Source organism: Vicugna pacos, unplaced genomic scaffold (genome assembly GCF_048564905.1).
Source record: "Vicugna pacos unplaced genomic scaffold, VicPac4 scaffold_193, whole genome shotgun sequence".
Lineage (NCBI taxonomy): Eukaryota > Metazoa > Chordata > Mammalia > Artiodactyla > Camelidae > Vicugna > Vicugna pacos.
Window position 1 is genome coordinate 403,686 of NW_027328872.1, and position 19,648 is coordinate 423,333.

At 45.1% G+C, this 19,648-nt stretch overlaps 1 long non-coding RNA gene across 2 annotated transcripts in view; it reads left to right on the plus strand.

Moving 5' to 3' along the window:
• The first annotated feature begins 211 nt into the window (after window positions 1–211).
• Window positions 212–19,648, plus strand: part of LOC140695281 (uncharacterized) — an 898,783-nt gene continuing 879,346 nt past the window's right edge. The window contains exons 1-3 of one of the 2 annotated variants that reach the window (XR_012070971.1): window positions 212–447; window positions 3,647–3,719; window positions 10,106–10,145. This is a non-coding gene — a long non-coding RNA (uncharacterized lncRNA). Of the gene's footprint in view, window positions 448–3,646; window positions 3,720–10,105; window positions 10,146–19,648 lie in introns of those variants that run through there. The other variant, XR_012070972.1, reaches the window with a different exon arrangement.

Sequence of the window (19,648 nt, forward strand, 5' to 3'; positions counted from 1 at the left end):
CATCTCTCCTCAATCCGTTCAGCCAGCTTTTCGGCCAGCTTCTCTTCGTGTCTCCCCTAAAGTTGACTTCACCAGGACTGGGCAAGTCTGAAAGTACCTCGGAGCCTCACCAGTAAGCTGATGACAGGCAGATCTTCCACTGTCTGCCCTTTCAGGTTCTGGAAACTGACCTGTGACCTCAGGTCTTTGGGCAGCAGCAGTATCTCGAACTTACACAGCTTCCCGGACCAAACACCTAAGCCAAGCTCCACAGAGGGCGGCAGCCCCTCCATCACACTGATCCACCCACAGAACTCTGCCCGGTTACCTAGGATCCAACAGCCACAACAAGCCTCGCGGTACACACCAACATTCCACCTGGAATCCAACCGCTAACTGCCATCCCCAATGGCTGCTGCATCTTGTCAGTGTTGGGGGAGGGGCTGCATCCGACGAGAAGTTCCTAAGGTAAATGTGATTCTACCCACTAGCGTCCCATGGGCCTTTCTTCTTCCCTCTTTCCTTTTGTTCAGATCTCTATGCACAGTACCAATGGAGGGAAGTGTGTCCCTTTTCAGTTGATGGTTTCACACGTCTTTAAACTTTCTAACAGTTCACAGTACACAGAGACCCACTAAAGGAGACTTATGTTCCTATAATATCCGTACACCCGGAATACATATGCGTCGCCTGATTTCTGCTGAAACACCCGCACTCTCAGGACATGGATCCATTGGTTTCATGGGGGCTGAAATTCCAAGAAATGAAACCAACCCCAATGTGCACTTTGCTGTCAGTCTCTTTTGCTCTGAGAACACTTTGGCAGAGCTACTTGCCTTTGTTATAGGCTTCTTACAATTCTTCTCTACGTAGCCTAGAATATGGCATTCCTTCATCCTGTTGGAAGACATACAAGTCTACATCACGGACTAGGAATCCATTTGATTCCAAATCGGCATTAGGGTTAGGTCACGATATGTTCTTATGAATCAAAATTTACGAATATGAATGCACGCCTCCGAATACAAGTGTGCTGAGTACATGCAAGCCGCGATAATGGGTCGATGCATGCTGAATGATCCTTGACATCACCTTAAGTATTTTCTTTTGAATAATCATGGTTCCCTTGGTAAATATCAGCCAACCGTACCATTTTGGTGTTTGCTTGTTGGTTTGATTCTTTGTTGGTCTGCTTCTCGCTTGTATTGCAAACACGACAGGCCATGCATCTCTCCTTAAGCTTGAAACAGAGAGTCAAATAAGCTGATTCACTTAAGAGAGTGCTTCCAATCACCTATGATTTCCTGCTTTCCTCTCCCATCTTTAGTGTTTTGATGTCCTTCTTGCCTTCTTCTTGTTTCTTCTTTGCCACTCCTGCTCTTCTTGCATTTCCAATAATGGTTTCTTCTTTCCATTCCATCTTGCTGCTTTTCTATTCAGGGTAGATTTCTCAACCATTCTTGTAGGATAATTTTTGAACTGCTGAATTCTTTTAGATTTGCCGTTTTGTGGAATTTTCTAGCTCTGTCGTTATTAGGACTGGCGGTCATGAGGCATAGGCTCCCCTAGGTGGCAGCATTTGGCCATTCAGGATATGGTCTGTGTCCTGGCACTCCTCCCTCTCCTGCAATGTTGCTGCCGAGATATCAGCTGAATCCCCTTTTGAGGTTCCCTTGTGACTATGTTGTTTCCTCCAGGTGCATTTTAAATCACTGTGATATTCGTGAGCTTTGTTGATTTGAATCATACAGCTGCTGGTAGGTCTATTGGGATTCCACCTCCTTTGGATGCTGTGTAATTCCTGAATTCGCATACATGATTCTTTCTTGGCTTTCAGGAAGTTTCAGTCTGATTTTTCTACAGATAAATTTTCAGACATTTTTTGTTTCCTTATCTCTTGCTTTTCCATCTGGGACCCTTATGAATTCTAGTCTTTCATGCCCTGTCTTAACCCAGGGTTCAACAGCAATGTTTACATTGCTTTGCACTTGCTTTCCTATGTCTGCTTCTGACCGAGGTTTTTCTGATCCCATGTCTTCACAGTCATTCACGCGTCCCTCTGCATTATCTAGTCTGCTTACGACTAAATTTTAGCCCTGATATTATCACATCCATTGAGTTTCCTGATATTTTTTGGCTCGTCTTTAGACTTTCTCTTCCCCTTTTCCGGTATTCTGCCTTATGTGATTCTGAGACACTGTTGTTTTTCAGTGATTTCCTGACCTCCATTTTCAACACATGGTCTGGATAGCGTTTTGCAGTCTAGTTGTTTGAAAGCTTATCTTTTGGGCCTTCAATATCTTTGGAACTGAAAATGGTACTTCCTGTTTCTTTTACTGTACTTCTACACCTCTACAGCTCAGGTAATATCAGGTATGTAATGTGGACTTCTAGGGCTTTGTTAAGTGAAAAATTTAGACTTTTGGCTCTACGCAATTCCATGGGATTTCTGTGCGGACAATTTCTCCTAGACATTGATGCCATATCGTGTTCCTGTGTGTGTTGTCTGGTATATCTCCAATTGCTGTTGTTGCATTAGTTTTGATGAAAAACCAATACTATTTCGATTTGCATAACTTCATTTTGATAATGCTTATCTCACAATTCTGAAAGTGCGCAGGACACTTCCTCTTGTGGAAATGAAGCTTTTAAAGGTTCTCAGCTCTGCATTCTGCTCTATGTCATTTTGGAGTGTTTCCAAAACAGCAAACTGAGAGTGCGCTTGTGCTTTGTAGTTCCACGGGAATGTGCCAATGAAAGCAGTTCTTCTCAGAGCTTCTCTGTCTACAGAAACACCAGTGGAAGCATATCTATGGATGTCACATATCAGGGCCTGCTGGAATGATCCCGCAGACCTACCTTGGTTTCCTCGGTGCCGTACCGTGCTGGTGCCATCCAAAATGTAGCATCCGCTTTAGGGAGATAATGCTGTAGGTAATGCTTCCACATCAAACGCTGTGGACTTGGACCACTCTTCCTTGTCCTCTCATCCTTGTGGCACGGGTGCACGAAGGCAACCACACAGCTGTTGCGCATCCTGTGCCTCAAACCAAACCATAATCCCAGCCCAGGTTATGAATGTAGCAGATCCTAAGACTTTTCATTCTGATTTCAAAACCAAGGCCCCCTGGATCCCTCAGACCAGATGAACGATATCTCTGATTCAGCCCCACACGTGCTCTATTGGCAAAATGCCCAATTGGTCCCTGGTCCTGCAGATGCACTGGGTGTGGCCATGGGACATATTGGTAATCTCAACCACGTGACCAGTTTTGATGCTTTATCATTGGTACACATTTTGGTTTGCTCTCTTGATTCGACCCACCACATCCCACAATGCACTCCAGATCCCTGAGACTCAGCGTGTGCCATCATTCGTAGCCCTATCCCTCACAGAACGTTGCCTCTGCTACCTCAAATGTGGCAGCTGGGATCTTGGACTCCGAATCAACTGTGGGGATATTTTGCGCTGGTTTCTTTGAGTTCTGTCAGCCAAGCATCTGCTGTGCACTCTTGTAAATCTCAGCACATCACCTTCTATCCCATGTCTCCTGTCCGCTTGAGAGTGTGCGTCCAAGTTAAACAGAGTTTCACCCTTGTTGCTCCATCACCAGGGGTCAGACCCTCACTGGATTCCATTTCCTGCTTTGCCTTCTCCTGCTTCCAGGTGTCCTGAGGCCTCATCCTGTCTTTGGAAGTAACTGACCTCTCTTCGGCAAGTGTCCTGTGCCAAGGGCTGGGTGAGTGGATGTTTCCATTGCTCTGTTCATGGGAGCGAGTGAGTGCAGGTTGCACTTCTTCTCTGCCAACTGGGCATCGATGAATCAACACTATCCAGATACATTTCACAGAAATGTGATATTTGCTTAGCTCTTTGTTTCTATACAGCCGTGGTGGGAGGGATGGTCCGAATACACCTGTTTTGACATTGTGTTGATATCTCATTTGCAGTCTTTAAGAAGTTTAAAAGAATTCATTTACATGTTTTGGGAGTTATACGGAAATGAAGTTATTTTTTGAAACACACTCAATCGACCTAGAAGCCAGACTTGTCAATTTTGGTAACATTTTGTCAGCTCGACGGAAAACCTAGACAGATAGAATGCAAATTGGCAGTCCAAACTGTTAAAGGGTTCATGTCGGCTCTTTACGGTTGAAGCCTCCGAAACCAACAGGAACCATGAAATAACTATTGGAAACTTGAAATAACCCCCAAACTTGGATACACTTGTGCATTGGTGCCCTTTACTCCCAATGACACCTACTGGCCAATATTGGCATTTCAAGGGGTAACATCCCTCTCTAGGAAAATACAAGAGGAAAGAAACCAAATATATACATGTAGGTTTGAATCCAAAAGCACCTAGAGGCATTCTAGCTAGGAGAACCCTGCTGCAATTATGCTAGTCTATGGAGAACCAGGTGTTCTTCTATCAGTGATGAGAACGCTTAATCATCCGATCATGTTGGGTAAAGCCATTTAACGCAACCAAGTCTGCACCCGCATGATATAGTGCCCACGGGGGCTTGACTCAAGTGAAAGACGATCCACATAAGCTGTGTCTTTTATATCATTGGCGACTTTTACAGTACAGTTCTCTTTCTGACTTGTACTATTTACCTGTACTGTCTTGAAAAATTGAGGCCTAATACAGATTCAAGTTCAGCCAGATTCCCCTCTCTTACCACACTCCCTTCACCCCAGGGAAGACATAAACACAACATTTGCTGAATCTAGCGGAAGGCCAACGTTTCTAGGTGTGAGCTAAGTATTCAATTCCTATCTATTTCAGCCAAGTTTATTGGACCTTTAAGGAGTTCACTGTTGTTCACAGAGTGTGAAGCTGGAGGAACTCTGATTCTAGGAGGGGCTTGTTTTACTCGTAATGGCTTCATTGCAGCTCAGCTACTGATCCTTCAAAATGGATGCCTGTGTGGAGGGGAGGGAAGGCAAGTGCTTGCTAGCTAGGCCCAAACCTGGGAAAAGGCTTACCTGGGCTTGGTGAATTCTGGTCTGAATGGCTTGGGAAGGCCCCTTGGGAAGTGTGGATTCCCATGACCTCTTCCAAGAACAGGAGCGTTTTGATCATCTCTGCCATCTCTTCTCTTGCAGACGTCAGGGACCTTGGACCCGTTCTTGGAGAAGAGAATTGAGGAACTTCCTCAAGTCCACGTTGGCACTCCGTATGTTTCTGCCAGTATCAGCGAGGTTCAATATGTCTCATGAATGTCTTTTGAGCCTGGTATCCTCTACAGCTGTCTCCACGCCAGTATTCTCCATTGTAGCAGAACATCTCTCATCCATGTGTTCGCATCTCTCCTCAATCCGTTCAGCCAGCTTTTCGGCCAGCTTCTCTTCGTGTCTCCCCTAAAGTTGACTTCACCAGGACTGGGCAAGTCTGAAAGTACCTCGGAGCCTCACCAGTAAGCTGATGACAGGCAGATCTTCCACTGTCTGCCCTTTCAGGTTCTGGAAACTGACCTGTGACCTCAGGTCTTTGGGCAGCAGCAGTATCTCGAACTTACACAGCTTCCCGGACCAAACACCTAAGCCAAGCTCCACAGAGGGCGGCAGCCCCTCCATCACACTGATCCACCCACAGAACTCTGCCCGGTTACCTAGGATCCAACAGCCACAACAAGCCTCGCGGTACACACCAACATTCCACCTGGAATCCAACCGCTAACTGCCATCCCCAATGGCTGCTGCATCTTGTCAGTGTTGGGGGAGGGGCTGCATCCGACGAGAAGTTCCTAAGGTAAATGTGATTCTACCCACTAGCGTCCCATGGGCCTTTATTCTTCCCTCTTTCCTTTTGTTCAGATCTCTATGCACAGTACCAATGGAGGGAAGTGTGTCCCTTTTCAGTTGAATGTTTCGCACGTCTTTAAACTTTCTAAGAGTTCACAGTACACAGAGACCCAGTAAAGGAGACTTATGTTCATATAATATCCGTACAACCGGAATACATATGCGTCGCATGATTTCTGCTGAAAAACCCACACTCTCAGGAGACGGATCTATTGGATTCATGGGGGCTGAATTTCCAAGAAATGAAACCAACCCCAATGTGCACTTTACTGTCTGTCTCTTTTGCTCTTAGTACACTTTGGCAGAGCTACTTGCCTTTGTTATAGGCTTCTTACAATTCTTCTCTACGTAGCGTAGAATATGGCATTCCTTCATCCTGTTGGAAGACATACAAGACTACATCACGGACTAGGAATCCATTGGATTCCAAATCGGCATTTGGGTGAGGTCACGATATGCTCTTATGAATCTATATTTATGAATATGAATGCACGCCTCTGATTTCCGAATACAAGTGTGCTGAGTACATGCAAGCCGCAATACTGGGTCGATGCGTGCTGAATGATCCTTGACATCACCTTGAGTATTTTCTTTTGAATAATCATGTTTCCCATGGTATATGTCAGCCAACCGTACCATTTTGGTGCATGTTTGTTGGTTTGATTCTTTGTTGGTCTGCTTCTCGCTTGTTTTGCAAACACGTCAGGACATGCATCTCTCCTTTCGCTTCAAACAGAGAGTCAAATAAGCTGATTCAATTAAGAGAGTGCTTCCAATCACATATGATTTCCTGCTTCCATCTCCAATATTTAAGGTATTGATGTCCTCCTTGCCTACTTCTTGTTTCTTCTTTGCCACTCATGCTCTTCTTGCATTTCCAATAATGGTTTTCTTCTTTCCATTTCATCTTGCTGCTTTTCTATTCCGGGGAGTATTCTCAACCTTCCTTTTAGAAGAAGTTTTGAACTGCTGAATTCTTTTATGATTTGCCGGTCTGTGGATTGCTCTAGGTCTGCCGTTATTAGAAATGGTGGTCATGTGGCATAGGCTACCCTAGGTGGCAGCCTTTGGCCATTCAGGATATGGTCTGTGTCCTGGCACTCCTCCCTGTCCTGCAATATTGCTGCCGAGTTATCAGCTGAAAGCCCTCTGGAGGTTCCCTTGTGACTATGTTGTTTCCTCCAGGTGCATTTTAAATCACTGTGATATTCGTGAACTTTGTTGATTGGAATCATACAGCTGCTTGTAGGTCTATTGGGATTCCAACTCCTTTGGATGCTGTGTAATTCCTGAATTCGCATAGATGATTTTTTCTTGGCTTTCAACAAGTTTCAGTCTGATACTTCTACAGATAAATTTTCAGACATATTTTATTTCTTTATCTCTTGCTTTTCCATCTGGGACTCTTGTGAATTCTATTCTTTCATGCCCTGTCTTAACCCAGGATACAACAGCAATATTTTCATTGTTTTGCACTTGCTTTCCTATGTCCGAATCTGACCGAGGGATTTCTGTTCCCCTGTCTTCACAGTCATTCACGCGTCCCTCTGCATTATCTAGTCTGCTAAGGACTGAATTTTAGCCCTGATATTATCACATCCACTGAGTTTTCTGATATCTTTTGGCTCGTCTTTAGACTTTCTCTTCCCCTTTTCTGGTATTCTGCCTTTTGTGATTCTGAGACCCTTTTGTTCTTCAGTGTTTTCCTGACCTCGATTTTCAACACTTGGACTGCATAGCGTTTTGCAGTCTAGTTGTTTGAAAGCTTATCTTTTGGGCCTTCAATATCTTTGGAACTGAAAATGGTACTTCCTATTTCTTTTACTGTACTTCTTCATCTCTACTGGTCAGGTAATATCAGGTATCTAATGTAGATTTTTAGGGCTATGTTAAGTGAAAATTTTAGACTCTTGTCTCTACGCAATTCCAAGGGATTTCTGTGAGGACAATTTCTCCTAGACATTGATGCCATATTCTGTTCCTCTTTGTGTTGTCTGGTATATCTCCAATTGCTGTTGTTGCATTTGTTGTGATGAACAACCCATACTATTTCGATTAGCATAACTTCATTTTGATTACGCTTATCTCACAATTCTGAAAGTGCGCAGGACACGGCCACTTGTGGAAATGAGGATTCTAAAGGTTCTCAGCTATGCATTCTGCTCTATGTCATTTTGGAGTGTTTCCAAAACAGCAAACTGAGAGTGCGCTTGTGCTTTGTAGTGCCACGGGAATGTCCCAATGTAAGCAGTTCTTCCCAGAGCTTCTCTGTCTACTGAAACACCAGTGGAAGCACATCCATGGATGTCACAAATCAGGGCCTGCTGGAATGATCCCGCAGACCGACCTTGGTGTCCTCGCTGCCGTACCGTGCCGGTGCCATCCAAAATGTAGCATCCGATTTTGGGAGATAGTGCTGAAGGAAATTCTTCCTCTTCTCACGCTGTGGACTTGGACCACTCTACCTTGTCCTATCATCCTTGTGGCACGGTTGCACGAAGGCCACCACAGAGCTGTTGCGCATCCTGTGCCTCAAACCAAACCATAATCCCAGCCCAGGTTATGAATGTAGCAGATCCTAAGGCTTTTCATTCTGATTTCAAACCCAAGGCCCCCTGGATCCCTCAGACCAGATGCACGATAGCTCTGATTCAGCCCCACACGTGCTCTATTGGCAAAATGCCCAATTGGTCCCTGGTCCTGCAGATGCACTGGGTGTGGCCATGGGACATATCGGTAATCTCAACCAAGCGACGAGTGTGGCTGATTTATCATTGGTACACTGTTCGGTTTGCTCTCTTGATTAGACCCACCACATCCCACAACGCACTCCAGATCCCTGAGACTCAGCGTATGCCATCAACCGTAGCCCTATACCTCACTTACCGATGCCCCTGCTAACTGTAATTTGGCATCACGGATCTTGGTCTCAGAATCAACTGTGGGGATATTTTGCGCTGGTTTCTTTGAGTTCTGTCAGCCAAGCATCTGCTGTGCACTCTTGTAAATCTCAGCACATCACATTCAATCTCATGTCTCCTGTCCGCTTGAGAGGGTGCGTCCAATTTAAAAAGGGTTTCACCTTTGTTGGTCAGACCCTGCACTGGTTTCCATTCCCTGCTTTGCCTTCTCCTGCTTCCAGGTGTCCTGAGGCCTCATCCTGTCTTTGAAAGTAACAGACCTCTCTTCGGCAAGTGTCCTGTGCCAAAGGCTGGGTGAGTGGGGTTTTACATTTCTTTGTACAAGGGAGCGCGTGAGTGCAGGTTGCACTTCTTCTCTGCCAACTGGGCATCGATGAATTAACACTATCCAGATACATTTCACAGAAATGTGATATTTGCTTAGCTCTTGGTTTCTATACAGCCGTGGTGGGAGGGGTTGTACAAAGAAACCTGTTTTGACATTGTGTTGATATCTCATTTGCAGTCTTTAAGAATTTTAACAGAATTCATTTCCATGTTTTGGGAGTTATACGAAAATGAAGTTATTTTTTGAAACACACTAAATCGACCTAGAAGCCAGACTTGTCAAATTTGGTAACATTTTGTCAGCTCTACGGAAAACCTAGACAGATAGAATGCAAACAAGCAGTCCAAACTGTTAAAGGGGTCATGTCAGCTCTTTACGGTTGAAGCCTCCGAGACCAACAGGAACCATGAAATAACTATTGGAAATATGAAATAACCCCCAACCTTGGATACACTTGGGCATGTGGTGCCCTTTAGTCCTATTTGTCACCTACTGGCCAATGTTGGTATTTCAATGGGTAACATCCCTCTCTAGGAAAATACAAGAGGAAACAAACCTAATATATACATTTAGGTTTGAATCCAAAAGCACCTAGAGGCATTATAGCTAGGAGAACCCTGCTGCAGTTATGCTTGTCTATGGAGAACCAGGTGTTCTTCTATCAGTGATGTGAACAGTTAATCTTCCGATCATGTTCGGTAAAGCCATTTAACGCAACCAAGTCTGCACCCACATGATATAGTGCCCCCGGGGGCTTGACTCAATTGAACGACGATCCACATAAGCTGTGTCTTTAATGTAATTGGCGACTTTTACAGTACACTTCACTTTCTGACTTGTACTATTTACCTATACTGTCTTGAAAAACTGAGGCCTAGTACAGATTCAAGTTCAGTCAAAGATTCCCCTCACTTACCACACTCCCTTCACCCCAGGGAAGACATAAACACAACATCTGCTGAATCTAGCGGAAGGCCATCGTTTCTAAGTGTGAGCTAAGTATTCAATTCCTATCTATTTCAGCCGAGACTATTTGACCTTTAAGGAGTTCACTGTTGTTCACAGAGTGTGAAGCTGGAAGAACCCTGATTCTAGGAGGGTCTTGCCCTTCTCCTAATGGCTTCATTGCCGCTCAGTTACTGAACCTTCAAAATGGATGCGTGAGTGGAGGGGAGGGAAGGGCAAGTGCTTGCTAGCTAGGCCCAAACTTGGGAAAAGGCTTACCTGGGCTTGGTGAATTTTGGTCTGAATGGCTTGGGAAGGCCCCTTGGGACGTTTGGATTCTCACGACCTCTTCCAAGAACAGGAGCGTTTTGATCATCTCTGTCATCTCTTCTCTTGCACACGTCAGGGACATTGGACCCATTCTTGGAGAAGAGAATTGAGGAACTTCCTCAAGTCCACGTTGGCACTCCGTATGTTTCTGCCAGTATCAGCGAGGTTCAATATGTCTCCTGAATGTCTTTTGAGCCTGGTATCCTCTACAGCTGTCTCCACGCCAGTATTCTCCATTGTAGCAGAACATCTCTCATCCATGTGTTCGCATCTCTCCTCAATCCGTGCAGCCAGCTTTTCGGCCAGCTTCTCTTCGTGACTCCCCTAAAGTCGACTTCACCAGGACTGGGCAAGTCGGAAAGTACCTCGGAGCCTCACCAGTAAGCTGATGACAGGCAGATCTTCCACTGTCTGCCCTTTCAGGTTCTGGAAACTGACCTGTGAACTCAGGTCTTTGGGCAGCAGAAGTATCTCGAACTTACACAGCTTCCCGGACCAAACACCTAAGCCAAGCTCCACAGAGGCCTGCAGCCCCTCCATCACACTGATCCACCCACAGAACTCGGCCCGGTTACCTAGGATCCAACAGCCACAACAAGCCTCGTGGAACACACCAACATTCCACCTGGAATCCAACCGGTAACTGCCATCCCCAATGGCTGCTGCATCTTGTCAGTGTTGGGGGAGGGGCTGCATCCGACGAGAGGTTCCTAAAGTCAATGTGGTTCTGCCCACTAGCGTCCCATGGGCCTTTCTTCTTCCCTCTTTCCTTTTGTTCAGATCTGTATGCACAGTACCAATGGAGAGAAGTGTGTCCCTTTTCAGTTGAAGGTTTCACACGTCTTTAAACTTTCTAAGAGTTCACAGTACACAGAGACCCAGTAAAGGAGACTTATGTTCCTATAATATCCGTACAACCGGAATACATATGCGTCGCATGATTTCTGCTGAAAAACCCACACTCTCAGGACATGGATCTATTGGTTTCATGGGGGCTGAATTTCCAAGAAATGAAACCAACCCCAATGTGCAATTTACTGTCTGTCTCTTTTGCTCTTAGTACACTTTGGCAGAGCTACTTGCCTTTGTTATAGGCTTCTTACAGTTCTTCTCTACGTAGCGTAGAATATGGCATTCCCTCATCCTGTTGGAAGACTTACAAGACTACATCACTGACTAGGAATCCATTGGATTCCAAATCGGCATTTGGGTGAGGTCACGATATGCTCTTAATAACATATATTTACGAATATGAATGCACGCCTCTGATTTCCGAATACAAGTGTGCTGAGTACATGCAAGCCGCAATACTGGGACGATGCGTGCTGAATGATCCTTGACATCACCTTGAGTATTTTCTTTTGAATAATCATGTTTCCCATGGTATATGTCAGCCAACCGTACCATTTTGGTGCATGTTTGTTGGTTTGATTATTTGTTGGTCTGCTTCTCGCTTGTTCTGCAAACACGTCAGGACATGCATCTCTCCTTTCGCTTCAAACAGAGAGTCAAATAAGCTGATTCACTTAAGAGAGTGCTTCCAATCACCTATGATTTCCTGCTTCCCTCTCCAATCTCTAAGGTTTTGATGTCCTCCTTGCCTTCTTCTTGTTTCTTCTTTGCCACTCATGCTCTTTTTGCATTTCCAATAATGGTTTTCTTCTTTCCATTTCATCTTGCTGCTTTTCTATTCCGGGGAGTATTCTCAACCTTCCTTTTAGAAGAAGTTTTGAACTGCTGAATTCTTTTATGATTTGCCGGTCTGTGGATTGCTCTAGCTCTGCCGTTATTAGAAATGGTGGTCATGTGGCATAGGGTACCCTAGGTGGCAGCATTTGGCCATTCAGGATATGGTCTGTGTCCTGGCACTCCTCCCTATCCTGCAATATGGCTGCCGAGTTATAAGCTGAAACCCCTCTGGAGGTTCCCTTGTGACTATGTTGTTACCTCCAGGTGCATTTTATGTCACTGTGATATTCGTGAACTTTGTTGACTGGAATCATACAGCTGCTGGTAGGTCTATTGGGATTCCACCTCCCTTGGATGCTGTGTAATTCCTGAATTCGCATAGATGATTTTTTCTTGGCTTTCAACAAGTTGCAGTCTGATATTTCTACAGATAAATTTTCAGACATATTTTATTTCTTTATCTCTTGCTTTTCCATCTGGGACTCTTATGAATTCTAGTCTTTCATGCCCTGTCTTAACCCAGGATACAACAGCAATATTTTCATTGTTTTGCACTTGCTTTCCTATGTCCGAATCTGACCGAGGGATTTCTGTTCCCCTGTCTTCACAGTAATTCACGCGTCCCTCTGCATTATCTAGTCTGCTAAGGACTGAATTTTAGCCCTGATATTATCACATCCACTGAGTTTTCTGATATGTTTTGGCTCGTCTTTAGACTTTCTCTTCCCCTTTTCTGGTATTCTGCCTTTTGTGATTCTGAGACCCTTTTGTTCTTCAGTGTTTTCCTGACCTCCATTTTCAACACTTGGACTGCATAGCGTTTTGCAGTCTAGTTGTTTGAAAGCTTATCTTTTGGGCCTTCAATATCTTTGGAACTGAAAATGGTACTTCCTATTTCTTTTACTGTACTTCTTCATCTCTACTGGTCAGGTAATATCAGGTATCTAATGTAGATTTTTAGGGCTATGTTAAGTGAAAATTTTAGACTCTTGTCTCTACGCAATTCCAAGGGATTTCTGTGAGGACAATTTCTCCTAGACATTGATGCCATATTCTGTTCCTGTGTGTGTTGTCTGGTTTATCTCCAATTGCTGGTGTTGCATTTGTTGGGATGAACAACCCATACTATTTCGATTAGCATAACTTCATTTTGATTACGCTTATCTCACAATTCTGAAAGTGCGCAGGACACGGCCTCTTGTGGAAATGAGGATTCTAAAGGTTCTCAGCTCTGCATTCTGCTCTATGTCATTTTGGAGTGTTTCCAAAACAGCAAACTGAGAGTGCGCTTGTGCTTTGTAGTGCCACGGGAATGTCCCAATGAAAGCAGTTCTTCCCAGAGCTTCTCTGTCTACTGAAACACCAGTGGAAGCACATCCATGGATGTCACAAATCAGGGCCTCCTGGAATGATCCCGCAGACCGACCTTGTTGTCCTCGCTGCCGTACCGAGCCGGTGCCATCCAAAATGTAGCATCCGATTTTGGGAGATAGTGCTGAAGGAAATGCTTCCTCTTCTCACGCTGTGGACTTGGACCACTCTACCTTGTCCTATCATCCTTGTGGCACGGGTGCACGAAGGCCACCACAGAGCTGTTGCGCATCCTGTGCCTCAAACCAAACCATAATCCCAGCCCAGGTTATGAATGTAGCAGATCCTAAGGCTTTTCAATCTGATTTCAAACCCAAGGCCCCCTGGATCCCTCAGACCAGATGCACGATAACTCTGACTCAGCCCCACATGCGCTCTATTGGAAAAATGCCCAATTGGTCAGTGGTCCTGCAGATGCACTGGGTGTGGCCATGGGACATATCGGTAATCTCAACCGCGCTACCAGTGTGGTTGATTTATCATTGGTACACTGTTCGGTTTGCTCTCTTGATTAGACCCACCACATCCCACAACGCACTCCAGATCCCTGAGACTCAGCGTATGCCATCAACCGTAGCCCTATACCTCACTTACCGATGCCCCTGCTAACTGTAATTTGGCATCACGGATCTTGGTCTCAGAATCAACTGTGGGGATATTTTGCGCTGGATTCTTTGAGTTCTGTCAGCCAAGCATCTGCTGTGCACTCTTGTAAATCTCAGCACATCACCTTCAATCTCATGTCTCCTGTCCGCTTGAGAGGGTGCGTCCAAGTTAAACAGGGTTTCACCCTTGTTGGTCAGACCCTGCACTGGTTTCCATTCCCTGCTTTGCCTTCTCCTGCTTCCAGGTGTCCTGAGGCCTCTTCCTGTCTTTGGAAGTAACAGACCTCTCTTCGGCAAGTGTCCTGTGCCAAAGGCTGGGTGAGTGGAGTTTTACATTTCTCTGTACAAGGGAGCGCGTGAGTGCAGGTTGCACTTCTTCTCTGCCAACTGTGCATCAATGAATCAACACTATCCAGATACATTTCACAGAAATATGATATTTGCTTAGCTCTTGGTTTCTATACAGCCGTGGTGGGAGGGGTTGTCCAAAGAAAACTGTTTTGACATTGTGTTGATATCTCACTTGCAGTCTTTAAGAATTTTAACAGAATTCATTTCCATGTTTTGGGAGTTATACGAAAATGAAGTTATTTTTTGAAACTCACTAAATCGACCTAGAAGCCAGACTTGTCAATTTTGGTAACATTTGGTCAGCTCTACGGAAAACCTAGACAGATAGAATGCAAACTAGCAGTCCAAACTGTTAAAGGGGTCATGTCAGCTCTTTACGGTTGAAGCCTCCGAGACCAACAGGAACCATGAAATAAATATTGGAAACATGAAATAACCCCCAACCTTGGATACACTTGGGCATGTGGTGCCCTTTAGTCCTATTTGTCACCGACTGGCCAATGTTGGCATTTCAAGGGGTAACATCCCTCTCTAGGAAAATACAAGAGGAAACAAACCAAATATATACATTTAGGTTTGAATCCAAAAGCACCTAGAGGCATTATAGCTAGGAGAACCCTGCTGCAGTTATGCTTGTCTATGGAGAACCAGTTGTTCTTCTATCAGTGATGAGAACCGTTAATCTTCCTATCATGTAGGGTAAAGCCATTTAACTCAACCAAGTCTGCACTCACATGATATAGTGCCCCCGGGGGCTTGACTCAAGTGAAAGACGATCCACATAAGATGTGTCTTTAATGTCATTGGCGACTTTTACAGTACACTTCACTTTCTGACTTGTACTATTTACCTATACTGTCTTGAAAAACTGAGGCCTAATACAGATTCAAGTTCAGTCAAAGATTCCCCTCACTTACCACACTCCCTTCACCCCAGGGAAGACATAAACACAACATTTGCTGAATCTAGCGGAAGGCCATCGTTTCTAGGTGTGAGCTAAGTATTCAATTCCTATCTATTTCAGCCGAGGCTATTTGACCTTTAAGGAGTTCACTGTTGTTCACAGAGTGTGAAGCTGGAGGAACTCTGATTCTAGGAGGGACTTGCCCTTCTCCTAATGGCTTCATTGCCGCTCAGGTACTGAACCTTCAAAATGGATGCGTGAGTGGAGGGGAGGGAAGGGCAAGTGCTTGCTAGCTAGGCCCAAACCTGGGAAAAGGCTTACCTGGGCTTGGTGAATTTTGGTCTGAATGGCTTGGGAAGGCCCCTTGGGACGTGTGGATTCTCACGACCTCTTCCAAGAACAGGAGCGTTTTGATCATCTCTGCCATCTCTTCTCTTGCACACGTCAGGGACCTTGGACCCGTTCTTGGAGAAGAGAATTGAGGAATTTCCTCAAGTCCACGTTGGCACTCCGTATGTTTCTGCCAGTATCAGCGAGGTTCAATATGTCTCCTGAATGTCTTTTGAGCCTGGTATCCTCTACAGCTGTCTCCACGCCAGTATTCTCCATTGTAGCAGAACATCTCTCATCCATGTGTTCGCATCTCTCCTCAATCCGTGCAGCCAGCTTTTCGGCCAGCTTCTCTACGTGACTCCCCTAAAGTCGACTTCACCAGGACTGGGCAAGTCTGAAAGTACCTCGGAGCCTCACCAGTAAGCTGATGACAGGCAGATCTTCCACTGTCTGCCCTTTCAGGTTCTGGAAACTGACCTGTGAACTCAGGTCTTTGGGCAGCAGAAGTATCTCGAACTTACACAGCTTCCCGGACCAAACACCTAAGCCAAGCCCCACAGAGGCCTGCAGCACCTTCATCACACTGATCCACCCACAGATCTCGGCCCGGTTACCTAGGACCCAACAGCCACAACAAGCCTCGTGGAACACACCAACATTCCACCTGGAATCCAACCAGTAACTGCCATCCCCAATGGCTGCTGCATCTTGTCAGTGTTGGGGGAGGGGCTGCATCCGACGAGAGGTTCCTAAAGTCAATGTGGTTCTGCCCACTAGCGTCCCATGGGCCTTTCTTCTTCCCTCTTTCCTTTTGTTCAGATCTGTATGCACAGTACCAATGGAGAGAAGTGTGTCCCTTTTCAGTTGAAGGTTTCACACGTCTTTAAACTTTCTAAGAGTTCACAGTACACAGAGACCCAGTAAAGGAGACTTATGTTCCTATAATATCCGTACAACCGGAATACATATGCGTCGCATGATTTCTGCTGAAAAACCCACACTCTCAGGACATGGATCTATTGGTTTCATGGGGGCTGAATTTCCAAGAAATGAAACCAACCCCAATGTGCACTTTACTGTCTGTCTCTTTTGCTCTTAGTACACTTTGGCAGAGCTACTTGCCTTTGTTATAGGCTTCTTACAATTCTTCTCTACGTAGCGTAGAATATGGCATTCCTTCATCCTGTTGGAAGACATACAAGACTACATCACGGACTAGGAATCCATTGGATACCAAATCGGCATTTGGGTGAAGTCACGATATGCTCTTATGAATCTATATTTACTAATATGAATGCACGCCTCTGATTTCCGAATACAAGTGTGCTGAGTACATGCAAGCCGCAATACTGGGTCGATGCGTGCTGAATGATCCTTGACATCACCTTGAGTATTTTCTTTTGAATAATCATGTTTCCCATGGTATATGTCAGCCAACCGTACCATTTTGGTGCATGTTTGTTGGTTTGATTCTTTGTTGGTCTGCTTCTCGCTTGTTTTGCAAACACGTGAGGACATGCATCTCTCCTTTCGCTTCAAACAGAGAGTCAAATAAGCTGATTCACTTAAGAGAGTGCTTCCAATCACCTATGATTTCCTGCTTCCCTCTCCAATCTTTAAGGTTTTGATGTCCTCCTTGCCTTCTTCTTGTTTCTTCTTTGCCACTCATGCTCTTCTTGCATTTCCAATAATGGTTTTCTTCTTTCCATTTCATCTTTCTGCTTTTCTATTCCGGGGAGTATTCTCAACCTTCCTTTTAGAAGAAGTTTTGAACTGCTGAATTCTTTTATGATTTGCCGGTCTGTGGATTGCTCTAGCTCTGCCGTTATTAGAAATGGTGGTCATGTGGCATAGGCTACCCTAGGTGGCAGCATTTGGCCATTCAGGATATGGTCTGTGTCCTGGCACTCCTCCCTGTCCTGCAATATTGCTGCCGAGTTATATGCTGAAACCCCTCTGGAGGTTCCCTTGTGACTATGTTGTTTCCTCCAGGTGCATTTTAAATCACTGTGATATTCGTGAACTTTGTTGATTGGAATCATACAGCTGCTTGTAGGCCTATTGGGATTCCACCTCCTTTGGATGCTGTGTAATTCCTGAATTCGCATAGATGATTTTTTCTTGACTTTCAACAATTTTCAGTCTGATAATTCTACAGATAAATTTTCAGACATATTTTATTTCTTTATCTCTTGCTTTTCCATCTGGGACTCTTATGAATTCTAGTCTTTCATGCCGTGTCTTAACCCAGGATACAACAGCAATATTTTCATTGTTTTGCACTTGCTTTCCTATGTCCGAATCTGACCGAGGGATTTCTGTTCCCCTGTCTTCACAGTCATTCACGCGTCCCTCTGCATTATCTAGTCTGCTAAGGACTGAATTTTAGCCCTGATATTATCACATCCACTGAGTTTTCTGATATCTTTTGGCTCGTCTTTAGACTTTCTCTTCCCCTTTTCTGGTATTCTGCCTTTTGTGATTCTGAGACCCTTTTGTTCTTCAGTGTTTTCCTGACCTCCATTTTCAACACTTGGACTGCATAGCGTTTTGCAGTCTAATTGTTTGAAAGCTTATCTTTTGGGCCTTCAATATCTTTGGAACTGAAAATGGTACTTCCTATTTCTTTTACTGTACTTCTTCATCTCTTCTGGTCAGGTAATATCAGGTATCTAATGTAGATTTTTAGGGCTATGTTAAGTGAAAATTTTAGACTCTTGTCTCTACGCAATTCCAAGGGATTTCTGTGAGGACAATTTCTCCTAGACATTGATGCCATATTCTGTTCCTGTGTGTGTTGTCTGGTATATCTCCAATTGCTGGTGTTGCATTTGTTGTGATGAACTACCCATACTATTTCGATTAGCATAACTTCATTTTGATTACGCTTATCTCACAATTCTGAAAGTGCACAGGACACGGCCTCTTGTGGAAATGAGGATTCTAAAGGTTCTCAGCTCTGCATTCTGCTCTATGTCATTTTGGAGTGTTTCCAAACCAGCAAACTGAGAGTGCGCTTGTGGTTTGTAGTGCCACGGGAATGTCCCAATGAAAGCAGTTCTTCCCAGAGCTTCTCTGTCTACTGAAACACCAGTGGAAGCACCTCCATGGATGTCACAAATCAGGGCCTGCTGGAATGATCCCGCAGACCGACCTTGGTGTCCTCGCTGCCGTACCGTGCCGGTGCCATCCAAAATGTAGCATCCGATTTTGGGAGATAGTGCTGAAGGAAATGCTTCCTTTTCTCACGCTGTGGACTTGGACCACTCTACCGTGTCCTATCATCCTTGTGGCACGGGTGCACGAAGGCCACCACAGAGCTGTTGCGCATCCTGTGCCTCAAACCAAACCATAATCCCAGCCCAGGTTATGAATGTAGCAAATCCTAAGGCTTTTCATTCTGATTTCAAACACAAGGCCCCCTGGATCCCTCAGACCAGATGCACAATAGCTCTGATTCAGCCCCACACGTGCTCTATTGGCAAAATGCACAATTGGTCCCTGGTCCTGCAGATGCACTCGGTGTGGCCATGGGACATAACGGTAATCTCAACCACGCGACCAGTGTGGTTGATTTATCATTGGTACACTGTTCGGTTTGCTCTCTTGATTAGACCCACCACATCCAACAACGCACTCCAGATCCCTGAGACTCAGCGTATGCCATCAACCGTAGCTCTATACCTCACTTACCGATGCCCAAGCTAACTGTAATTTGGCATCACGGATCTTGGTCTCAGAATCAACTGTGGGGATATTTTGCGCTGGTTTCTTTGAGTTCTGTCAGCCAAGCATCTGCTGTGCACTCTTGTAAATCTCAGCACATCACCTTCAATCTCATGTCTCCTGTCCGCTTGAGAGGGTGCGTCCAAGTTAAACAGGGTTTCACCCTTGTTGGTCAGACTCTGCACTGGTTTCCATTCCCTGCTTTGCCTTCTCCTGCTTCCAGGTGTCCTGAGGCCTCATCCTGTCTTTGGAAGTAACAGACCTCTCTTCGGCAAGTGTCCTGTGCCAAAGGATGGGTGAGTGGAGTTTTACATTTCTCTGTACAAGGGAGCGCGTGAGTGCAGGTTGCACTTC